This window comes from Lampetra fluviatilis, chromosome 45 (genome assembly GCF_964198595.1).
Source record: "Lampetra fluviatilis chromosome 45, kcLamFluv1.1, whole genome shotgun sequence".
NCBI lineage: Eukaryota > Metazoa > Chordata > Hyperoartia > Petromyzontiformes > Petromyzontidae > Lampetra > Lampetra fluviatilis.
The window spans coordinates 5,150,847-5,162,350 of NC_136319.1; positions in this window are offsets into that span (position 1 = coordinate 5,150,847).

Consider the following 11,504-nt stretch of genomic DNA (forward strand, 5'->3'; position numbering starts at 1 on the left):
CCATTTTCCTATTATGCTTAAAAAATTTCAAGGATTTAAATCTTCTTAACCTAAACAATATATATTCATCACCTATTGTTCATGTTAAGATTTTACATCCTGGAATTGCTGAGTTTGGACGATTTTATAAAACCTATTTTTATTTTACCAGGTAAGGCCCACTGATATTTATAGCTCTTTTCAGAAGCGACCTGGCCACAATTTATAGCTTAACGACGTGGCTTATTACGTGGACATTTTTCTCAGCCAAACACTCTAAACGCACGTTTCTAAGTGTGGCGGGAAAAATTGGAGAACCCGGAGACAAATTCACGCGACTACAGGGAGAGAGACAAGCAAACTCCAAGTACATGTGTAATAATTCTCCGGAGACGGATTCGGAATCGGTCCTCTTTATTTTCACTTCACGGTACACTTGTTCCCACACGCTCCGTTGCTGGCAGACAACAGAGAGCGGCGGACTCCCACCAGCTACCACCGCGCACGTGGCACCCGGAGCCCCGTTCGCGCGTGGCTCTCGCCCCGTTCAGTTCCCAGTCTCCTCTCGATCATTCCTCTCTCCTCCCTCTTAATCCCTTCGTCACGTGGTCCCCCCAGCCAATCCTCCATGGGCAATCTCGACCGTTCTCGATGGTTCCCTGTCAATCCCGGGACCACGCCTCTTATCCGGATCCCCATTAGCTGGGCCCCAAATGGCTGGGCCAATCACCCCTGATGACATGCCGTGATCACGCCGGCCCCACGCTCCCTATCTCGACCCTTATTGGCTACAAGCAGGACCGGCAAGCCAATCCCCCACGTGAACCCACTATAGCTGTTATTACATCACCCCCCCCCCCCCCCCGGTGAAAAAAAAGTAGCCGTCTCGGCTGGGAAAGGGTGATAAACCAATTCCGAAACATATTATTAGGGCACCAAGGTGCGTTTAACGATACGAGGGTGAACCGGCGTCCCTGCGCCTAACAACATTTAAAAAGTCACCCATACAACAAAAATCACGACATACATTAGGGCGCCCCTGCAGCGCAGTAACAACAGGGAATTAAACGAACGATCAAACGTTAACGAAACGGAAGAGATTTCGACCGCGTACGCGACGCGGGACCCCCTCCGCTTCCAGCGCATGATCCCCTTGCTTCCGGATGGACAGGAGGTGGTAGGCTTGAAGAAGAAGTAGGTTGTTGATGCTTGGTCACGTCCAGGGCAGGTCTCATTGGAGGGGGGGCGGCTGGGGCCACCTCAGCTCTCAGAACCTGTTCATCTGTAGGAGGCACAACACAGTCCCCCTTGGGATCAATGGGTGTGGCAATCGGCGTGGTTGGCTCGACGGAACCCGGCAGGTCAACTAGTGGGGATGAAGGGCCGACACGCGCGTCAACATAGGGTTTAAGCCGTGAGGAGTGGACATACCACCGCCGATTTCCGTACTGAACACGGATACTCTGCAAGTTCCGAACATCTACTAGTGTCATAGGCCCTCGCCACGGCCTGTGCAGTTTGGGGGATGTGCCCGCCGGTACCTGGGGGCAGTGGAGCCACGCCCGGTCCCCCACTGACCAAGACATGTGAGTACGCAATCGACGCGCATAACGTTCGTTCCTTGCCTGAGCACGGGCTGTCGCACACCGGGCAGCCTCTCGCGCCTCCGTCACTCGTTCAAGCGAGTCACGCACGTGGTCAGGCAAGGAACGGGACGGTCGTTTACTCGGCTCACCCAATTGCACATCGATGGGTGGAACATTTTCACGGCCATACATCAAAAATAATGGTGAGTATCCCGTAGACGTGTGTGGAACCATGCGGTAAGCCGCTAAGACGCCTGGTATGTGCAGGTCCCAATCGGTTTGCTTTTCACTGACCGTGTGACAAAGCATAGCCGAGAGGGTGCGGTTGAATCGTTCCACCATACCATCTGTTTGTGGGTGGTAAGGAGAAGTGCGAATTTTCTTCGTACCCAACGCGTCACAAACTTCCTTAAGCAATTTGGAAGAGAAATTCCGCCCTTGATCTGTGAGCAGCCTCTCAGGTGCCCCCTTGTCCATGACATACCCGTTCAAGAAAGCGTCGGTAATGGACGCTGCCATCTGGTCGGGCAGAGGCCAGGCCATCGGCCATCGAGAAAAATATTCCACCCCGACGAGAAGGTATTTATTGCCCCTCGCCGACGGGGGAAACGGGCCCAGAATATCGAGAGCAACCAATTCGTTAATGCGGGACACCTCAATGGAACGTAACGGTGGTACATAGGGGTTCCGAGGCGGCTTCCTCTTTGCACAGTCCTGGCATGAGCGAACAAAGTCATTGACGTCTGCCGTCATACCGGCCCAAAAGAAATCCTTCGGCAGCGCGGCTAAAGTCTTTTGGACGCCGAGGTGCATCAACTTATCAGCGTGCAGAGCACGAAGCAGGTCGTAGCGAAGCGAAGTAGGCACCACCAAGCGTGGTCGGTCAGACAACCCGTCAGTACACATTAACAATCCCGACTTGCCTCGGAACATCTGTCATTTCCAACCCGCCAATTGAGATTTTTGCTTCCCTATCAATTTCCGTAGTGGAGACAGCGAGGCATCAGCCTCCTGCTCACGTAGCCAGACCGCGTGTGGCAGCCGTAAGATATCATCCGTGTCCACCGACCCTTGCTGGTCGTCCTCCTTCGCTTTCGCCCCTGCATCCTCATCCGCTATCGCCCCCATAACCGGACAAGGCGAGGTGGCCGGTGCCGCACAGCGGTGCGTGCCCGTCAGGCAAGTGCACGGAGGAAGGGGCGGCAGCCTTGAGAGCGCGTCAGCGTTCGCGTGACGGGCCCCCTTTCTGTATGTAATATCAAAGGAAAATTCCTGTAGCGATTCCAACCACCTAGCCAATTGGCCTGACGGTTGATCTAATTTCAAGGAGTATTGTAAAGCCGCATGATCTGAGCGAACTAGGAATTTCCGTCCATACAGGTACGGCCGGTACAATCGGACAAAGTGAACAATTGCCAAAAGTTCCCGTCTTGTCACACAATAGCGTGTTTCTGCAGGGGATAAAACCCTGCTGCCGTACGTCACCACTCGCTCTACCCCGTCCTTACGTTGCGACAAAACGGCCCCAATGCCGATATCACTAGCATCCATATCGAGGATGAACGGCTGTGAGAAATCTGGGTAATCCAGCGTTGGCGCCGTGGCGAGGTGGTCCCGAAGTGCCATAAAAGAATTTTCCTCTTCCGCTCCCCATTTAAACCTTTGATTTTTGCCAGTCAGAACGTGTAATGGCTTTGCCAACGTGGCAAAATTTTTTACGAAGCGGCGATAATAGGAAGCGAACCCAATAAACCGCCGAACATCTCCCACTGAAGTGGGTGTGGGCCACTCTCATACACATTTCGTTTTCAGAGGGTCAGTGGATACGCCGTCTGAACTGACAATATGACCCAAGTAACGGACAGAGTGTTGCAGAAGGTGGCATTTTTTAGGTTTAAATTTAAGGTCAGCCGTACGCATTCTTTGAAAAACCGTCTCTAGACGTTGGAGGTGTTCTTCGAACGTGCGGCTGAAAACAATTATATTGTCAAGATATATGAGGCACGTTTCCCACTGAAGTCCAGTCAGTACCAATTCTATGAGCCGCTGAAACATCGCCGGTGCCGCATTCAAGCCCATAGGCAACCGATTAAATTCAAAGAGACCTTGCGGCGTGCGGAATGCCGTTTTCGCCTTCGACTCATCGTCGAGGGGAAGCTGCCAGAACCCCGAGGACAGGTCAAGGGTGGAAAATAACTTAGCACCCGATAAAGCGTCCAACGAATCATCCATCCTTGGTAAGGGGTATGCATCTGCCACCGAAATTTTGTTTAACCGGCGGAAATCAACACAAAATCTTGTACCACCATCTTTCTTCTTTACCAGAATGACGGGCGCGGCCCAAGGGCTGTTGGACGGCGAAATGATGTCCGCCGCCAACAATTCATTTACCGCTCCGCGCACGTGATCCCTTTCCGCCGGGCTCATGCGATGAGGGTGCATACAGATGGGAGGCGTCGCACCGGTGTCAATATAGTGCGACAAAAGCGACGTGCGGCCGAGGTCCAAATCATTTTTACTGAAAACATCAGTGTACTGTATCAATAATGAATGCAGGGCGTTCCTTTGTTCGTTCGACAAGGAAGAATTTTCTCCGCACAAATCTGCGATCCAGCGTTCTTGAGAGCGATCGTGTGGGGGCCTACCAGCGGGCATTCGTGCGCGCGGCGCTGCATCGCAAGAGGCGAAGTCGGTAGTGGCGTGAGCCAACACCGACCCCTCCGGAACAATAACGCGGTCAGGTCCCCCATTTAACACCTGTATAAAAGGTGCTTGACCCGGTCGCACGATCGTTTGTGCCGCCGCTAAAGAAAAGGATTTAGATGCCGAATTAGATGGGGATAGCAGCACGCCTTCTGCACCCTTCCCCATTCGAAGGGGTTTACGATAACGCAACGGTATTAGCATCTGTGCTCCCGGCGGTACTTCTACCGTAGCAGCAACAACGGCAGTAACTGCGTTACTTGTAGGCGCGCTGGCCAACAAGGAAGGCAGGAACGCCATTCGACGACCCCCCGGCATTTCTAAACAGTCCTGGTCGACTCGTATTTTCAGCGGCATCCGACGCAGGAAATCAGTACCGAGTAAGCATGGAACAGCTAGCGAGCGAGAGATTAACACAGGTCCTGCGGCGGTAATATTTCCGATAGTGATGTTCACATCTACCTGGCCACAGATACCCATGCTTCCCCCATTCGCGGCGACACACGCATCATTAACCTTACGTATCTGCGACGCAGGGATGGACAACAAATGGAAAATAACATCATAAATGATGGTGGCCGACGCGCCCGTGTCCACCAAGATGCGCACATCAACGCCGTCGATGGTACCGCGTACCGTCGACGAGCCCGACGCCGCAGCTACAACCCTGCGAGCCAATTTTTTCCACTGCGTAGCAGAGCACGTAAATGTAGCGGGGGAAGTAAATTTTTCCTGAGGAGTGTGAGAATGAGTGCGAATGGATGGGTGATGTGACAGGACCTGCCGGGTGTCCGATGTGTGCCGACTCGCCCGAGGTTGTTGCGGCTCCGCAGCAGGTAGAGGAGATGGAGGTCCCCTCGTCGGAAGAGGCGACAGTAGAGTTCGGCAGCGGCAGTCACGGGCAAAATGGCCCCGTCTGCCGCACTTGAAGCACGCCGCCGACGTCGGCCGGCGGTCGGACGACCCGGCCCTTGCACGTGGACGGCCCATGTAGTTGCCACGCTGGTCGCGCAGCCGCCGTCCCGGAATCCCATGCGAAACAGCAGCAGCCAGCATGTCGTCGTCGCCCGAGTCGTCGGAGCAGTGGACCACCAGTCGTGGAGACCACCCCAAAGGTGGCCCGTCGATCTCTGGTTTCCCCGTCCACGCCGCCATCTGGTCCCAACGCCTGATATTAAATTTAGCGTCCAGGCAGCGCGCCACCCATCGCGATGTAAGTGGTTCGTGGCCGCACACTGGCAGCGAAATCTTGAGTTCCTGAGCCAACTCCAGCATACGGGAGAGGATGAGAGGATCCAAATGGTCGGCCGTCGCGTCGGGGTAGGCAGCCATGGCCAGCGCCATCAACGCCCCACGATAGGCCAACGGCGATTCCTCCGATGCTCGGCGACGTAACATAAATTTTCTGGTGGCTGACGTCGGTGGGTCATAGAATTCTGCCATCTCTGCGAACGCGTCCCGCAGTGTCTTCTTCTTGGCCGCCGGGATGGAACGGAAGACCCCCAGAGAAACATCGTCGAGCAGTGTAGGTAGCGCTCCCAGTGCTTCATCCTCCGTCCAATTGACGGATCTAAAAGCCGATTCAAAGCGCCATGTGAAAGCACTCCAATCACCCCCGGCGATGAATTCTTTGATTTGTGGAAGGCGATGTCCGCGGTGGCAAGCGCGCGCCGCGGGCGTATCCGACTGCCATTCCCGCTCTCCACCCGTATCAGGCAAAATGGCGGCCGGCGGCCGCGTGGCGGTAGGCGCGCCCAAAATGGCGGCCGACGGCTCCGGCGCAGCCGCTCCACCCAGAATGACGGCGTCCTCCCGCGTAGCAGAAGGAATGGCGGACGCAGGTTCTTTCACCGGACTCCTTCCCGCGGCGTCCAGTTGATCGGCAATCTGGCGGCCCGCGGCTGGTGAGGATGCCACCGCGGTCACCAGACTAAGCAGAATGGCGCGTAATGACGCGATCTGCTCCGCCATCAGCCGCCACTCGCCTTTTGTTCCTGCAGTGGTCGCGTCTTCCGTCGGTCGACGCTGAGAGACGTCGAGAAGTACATTTTCAGCAGGCGGCATAGGGGCTGTAGCTCCCAACAGCTCATCTTCATCCGTCTCGACCTCCTCCTCCGATAGAGGCACGGGCAGGTTCTTTTTTCTGGGGTGCTTGGACATCTTGACGATCGTCCAAACAGTCGCAGAAGCACTTCTGACTCCAATGTAATAATTCTCCGGAGACGGATTCGGAATCGGTCCTCTTTATTTTCACTTCACGGTACACTTGTTCCCACACGCTCCGTTGCTGGCAGACAACAGAGAGCGGCGGACTCCCACCAGCTCCCACCACGCACGTGGCACCCGGAGCCCCGTTCGCGCGTGGCTCTCGCCCCGTTCAGTTCCCAGTCTCCTCTCGATCATTCCTCTCTCCTCCCTCTTAATCCCTTCGTCACGTGGTCCCCCCAGCCAATCCTCCATGGGCAATCTCGACCGTTCTCGATGGTTCCCTGTCAATTCCGGGACCACGCCTCTTATCCGGATCCCCATTAGCTGGGGCCCCAAATGGCTGGGCCAATCACCCCTGATGACATGCCGTGATCACGCCGGCCCCACGCTCCCTATCTCGACCCTTATTGGCTACAAGCAGGACCGGCAAGCCAATCCCCCACGTGAACCCACTATAGTTGTTATTACACATGTACAGGTGGCAGGGTCTGGATCAAACCGACGACCTCCTGTATACCATGCGAGATAGTTAACATCTTCCAGCCACCGCATCGAGATGTAAAAAAAAATCACAGAGCAGCGACAACGAACAAGGAAACGAGCTGACATCACCTGCAGCTAAATTATAAACACCACGAAACGCGCCCTAGAATGTTGCACGCGGCAGCCCGTACTCACCTGTGTAGACGTGGCGTCACAATCACACACAGTGTCGAGGTTAAAGAGTCGCATTTGATATATTGAACAAAAACCCCACGGTAACCATGAGAACAGTGATGGTTTGTCCTATAGACTGGTTACACCCGCTTGGGTGAGGCTGTGTTTTTCCACTGTAAACCGCACCGTGTAAATTTTTATTAAAGATTTAAAATTATAAGTAGGCTTTTGCGACCAATATTATTAATTAAAAGTGTTTTGGGGTAGATCGCATGAATATAAAAGTGTCGTTATACCCGCAACCACCCGACACAACCAATGAGTAAGGTTTGTCACCTAAACAAAAAAAAACATTCCCCCTCGATTGAGGCTGTGCGTTTTGCCCAGCAAACCACACAGCTGTCAGTTCGTATTCATTGTTTAAAAGTAAAACGATTCCCCTAAACCAGGGGGGTCACCAACCAAAACAACGAAAGACATTTTTCTTATTTTTTACAATTCGGTAAGTAAAATAGAAACCAAACAACTCGTTATTCCAAGAGCCACAATCCAACGTGATGGTGGTGGTGGTCCTTGATAAATAAAAACGTGGTGTGCGAACGAGACACGGTGGTGGTGGTGGTCCTTGATAAATAAAAAACGTCTCACGAAGCAGCCGTCCCTCATAGAGCCGCACGCTGCTACGGAGCTGCAGGTTGCCGACCGCGTGCCCTGAACCAACTGGCGTGAGCGTCAAGTAATAATAATAACACTGGTCAACACACTTTTTCTGGCATAAGGTATTCCAACGGTCTTAAGGTAATGTTGGGGTGCTGATTCCAAATCTGGCATCAGTTTTTGTCTATCACATCCGGTTTTTGAGATATCAAATATTGCATTTTCAAAAAACAAAGGCAAATTTATGCTCATATACGAATATCTAAACAGACATCCATACAAGAATAAGATAAGATACAATATACAATAATAATGAAACAAACATTTAATGAGCCGTAGCACAAAGTTGTGAGAGTGACTGCATATCAATGTGAGTGAATGCATATTACCATGTAAGAATTGAATTGTGAAGATAAGAAAAATATGTACAAAAAGGTCATTCACAATAGTGATGTTGCATTTGCATAAAGGACCTCTTCTTTGACGATCTCCGATGTATAGCTTGTGGAATGTCTCTCATAAAGGACCAGCAGTAATCTGCCATCATGTTTGAGTCCCATGGGCCTTGGTAACGTTCTTCCATAACTTTATTGTCTTGATGAAAGCGTTCACCTTGCTCTTCGCTCACGTGACCCATGTTCTCTGGAGACTGGGCCAAGTGACTATGTAAGTAGTGAACCTTGATCCTCATTCTACATCCAAGTGCTTGGAAACTCAAGAGCAGCTCCTCCACAATCTCTCGATAGTTGTCCGCTTTCCTGTTCCCAAGAAAATTCCGCATCACATCAGAGAATGCATTCCAAGCTCTAGCCTCTGCCGCAGTCATTGTTGTAACAAAGTGTGGATCCCTGATGAGTGTTCTTATTTGAGGGCTATCAAATATTCCTGCCTTTTTCTTCTTGGCACTGAGACTTGAAAAGGTTGAACATATATAGCTGAATCAGTATCCGGTGTGATCAAGAGCTTTGACGAATTGCTTCATTAACCCAAGTTTTATGTGCAGTGGGGGAAAATACAATTTTATTCCTATCAACCAGAGGCTCATTCTTGATGTTCTTGTCACCAGGCATCAAACTGATTCTTGGTGACCAGTTCTTTTTAACCCAGTGTTCTAATATAGCCCTACTGTTCCAGTAGCACAGGAAACAAGGGTATTTGGTGTGACCTCCTTGCTGACCCAGCACAAAATTAACCACTTTCAAATCAACACAAATTAGCCATCCATGAACATGGTATTCCAATCTATCCAGAACAATCTTGATGTTGGCATACTCTTCATTCATTTTTATAGAGTGTCCTATTGGGATTGAACCATATATATTTCTATTGTGAAGTAACACACATTTCAAACTCCTTTTACTACTGTCAATTAAAAGTCTCCATTCACTTGAATCATATGCGGGCAGTCCCATATTGAGAAGAAGCCCTTCAACATCATTACAATAAACAAGTTGACCATCTGAATGGAAGTACTTTCGCAGTGCTGCTTCTCTGTTATGATACAAGGAGACACTAGTGCCAGGTCTGAGTAGTCATTTCTCTGCAGCCTGGAAGCCAACAATTCATCAGACTGTAGAAGCAGGTAAACTGAGGGATTCAACATCAATCTCTAGTAGCTCAGTAAATACAGGCACAGGTATTTTCTCACAGTGTTCAACTGGTCGTCTGGCAGATGGGATATCTGGGTATTGTAAGTGTTGTTTGTTTTTCTTATTGAAACATTTTACATTGACAAGGCAGAAGTAGCAGTTATCCAAATGGTTTGTAGGTTCTCTCCAAACCATTGGCACACCAAACTTCAGCTTAGCATTCTTTCCTTTAGACCATTATCGCAAAGTTTCAACACAGGTTTTACACACTTTGTGAAGAGCCCAATTTTTGTCTTGGTCTCCAAGTCGTACTTTAAAGTAGGCAAGATAAACCTTCTTGACAATGGTATTGATTTTGCCCCTTTGATCCTGCAAAGTGAAGCTGCCACAGATGTAGCAGAAGATATCTGGGTCATTACTCCATTTTCTTCTGTCGGATGTTGTAGCCATTGTTAGATCACGCCCTGCAGAATAAAAATATTATATAAATGTGGAGATCTACATAAAATGATATTATAAACACACTATCCTAAAAATACAACACCATATTTTAACACTAAAGCAGTCACTGACTCGCAACAACTTGCAATCATATGTGACAGAGTTAATTTCGGGTGAAATCAATGAAAATGGGGTATGCCGATAGCATAAAAATTAACCCGTAAAAACTAAGTTTTTCACTATAAATCGTTTATATGCGTGGCGGCTAGAGTCCTCTCGTCCTCTGGCTTGAGATGGCTGATTTGCACGGTCGGAAGCGCGCAAGCAAGCAAGTGAACTTATTATGAAGGATTTAAAAATGAGATGTGATAGAGCAAATCTGAGATCAGATTTGGAATCAGCACCCTGAAATTAGTCTAAAACAGCTGCAAAAGTCCAGGCCAGAAATATTTTTAGTTTTTTTTGTTGACCAGTGTAATCATTTAATAATAGAACAATTATGTTGTAATACTTTGATGATAATAATGGGAAAAACCCCTATAGTAATAAAATAATTAATTATTACTGCTTAAATAATAAATCAATCATGGTAATTTAATAACAATATAATAATTATAATTTACATTTATTAAGCGCCCATAAACAATCGCTCTCGGGTTGCTATGCATGGTAATGCAGAAAATAGTGAACATCACCCAAGGAAAGAAGTGAGAAGGACATTTGAACACCACTAAAGGGAGAAAGCCATTTTAAACAGATACGGATTTAGTGGAGATGTGAAGATGAGCAGTGTCTCGGAAGTCCCCTTGACCTCGAAGGGCAACGAGTTCCAGAGTTTAGGTGCCGCGATTGCCAAGGCACCGTTACACCCCACGTGTGTAGCCTAGAGACCGTGGGACGGTGAGCAATGCACAAGCTGAGGATCTTAACGATCTTGATGGAATATTCGTGGCTGAAGGAGGCCATGAATGTAGGGAAGAGCAAGTCAATTTAATGCGAGGGCGAGTTGGTTGGAGCTGCCTTTTACAGTCGGTGAGGCAACCACGCACAAGGGGAGGAGATGGTCCGGCGTCGCGTATGCGGTCAAAGTCTCTTCCATTTCGCTATTACTGTTGTCATTGCTGTCTGTCGCCCTGGTGTTACTGCGCTACAGGGGCGCCCTAATGTATGTGTTTTTTTTACGTCTGTAATGTTTTAATTCCTCTGCGCATTGTTGGCGCCCTATTCCCCTTACCTTGTTACGCGTCATGGACGCCCTAAAATGTTATTCACAGGATTCGGGCCGTAAACCTTTTTCCCAGCCGAGACGGCTGACTTTTTTACACCGGTGGGGGGGGGGGGGTGATTGAAATGTGAGGGTATATCCGGGTGGTTGATTGATCACACCTCGTTACGATGATTGGCTCTACCGGTCCTGGCCCATAGCCAATGGGGAGAGGTCTAGGGGCGTGGCCCTGACGTAATGGGAGGAGATGATTGGATCTGCTGGCTTTAGCTACAGCCAATGGGGGGACGAGTCAGGGGCGTGGTCCTGGGATCGTAGGATGGAATCTGGAAGATTCCATGAAGGTTAACCATGACTGGTGGAAAGGTACCACGTGACCCAGCTATTAAAAGAGGTGGAAACGGGCAACATGTGGTCAGATCTGGAATGAACGAAGGGTGAGGCCACGCAGGAGTGGAG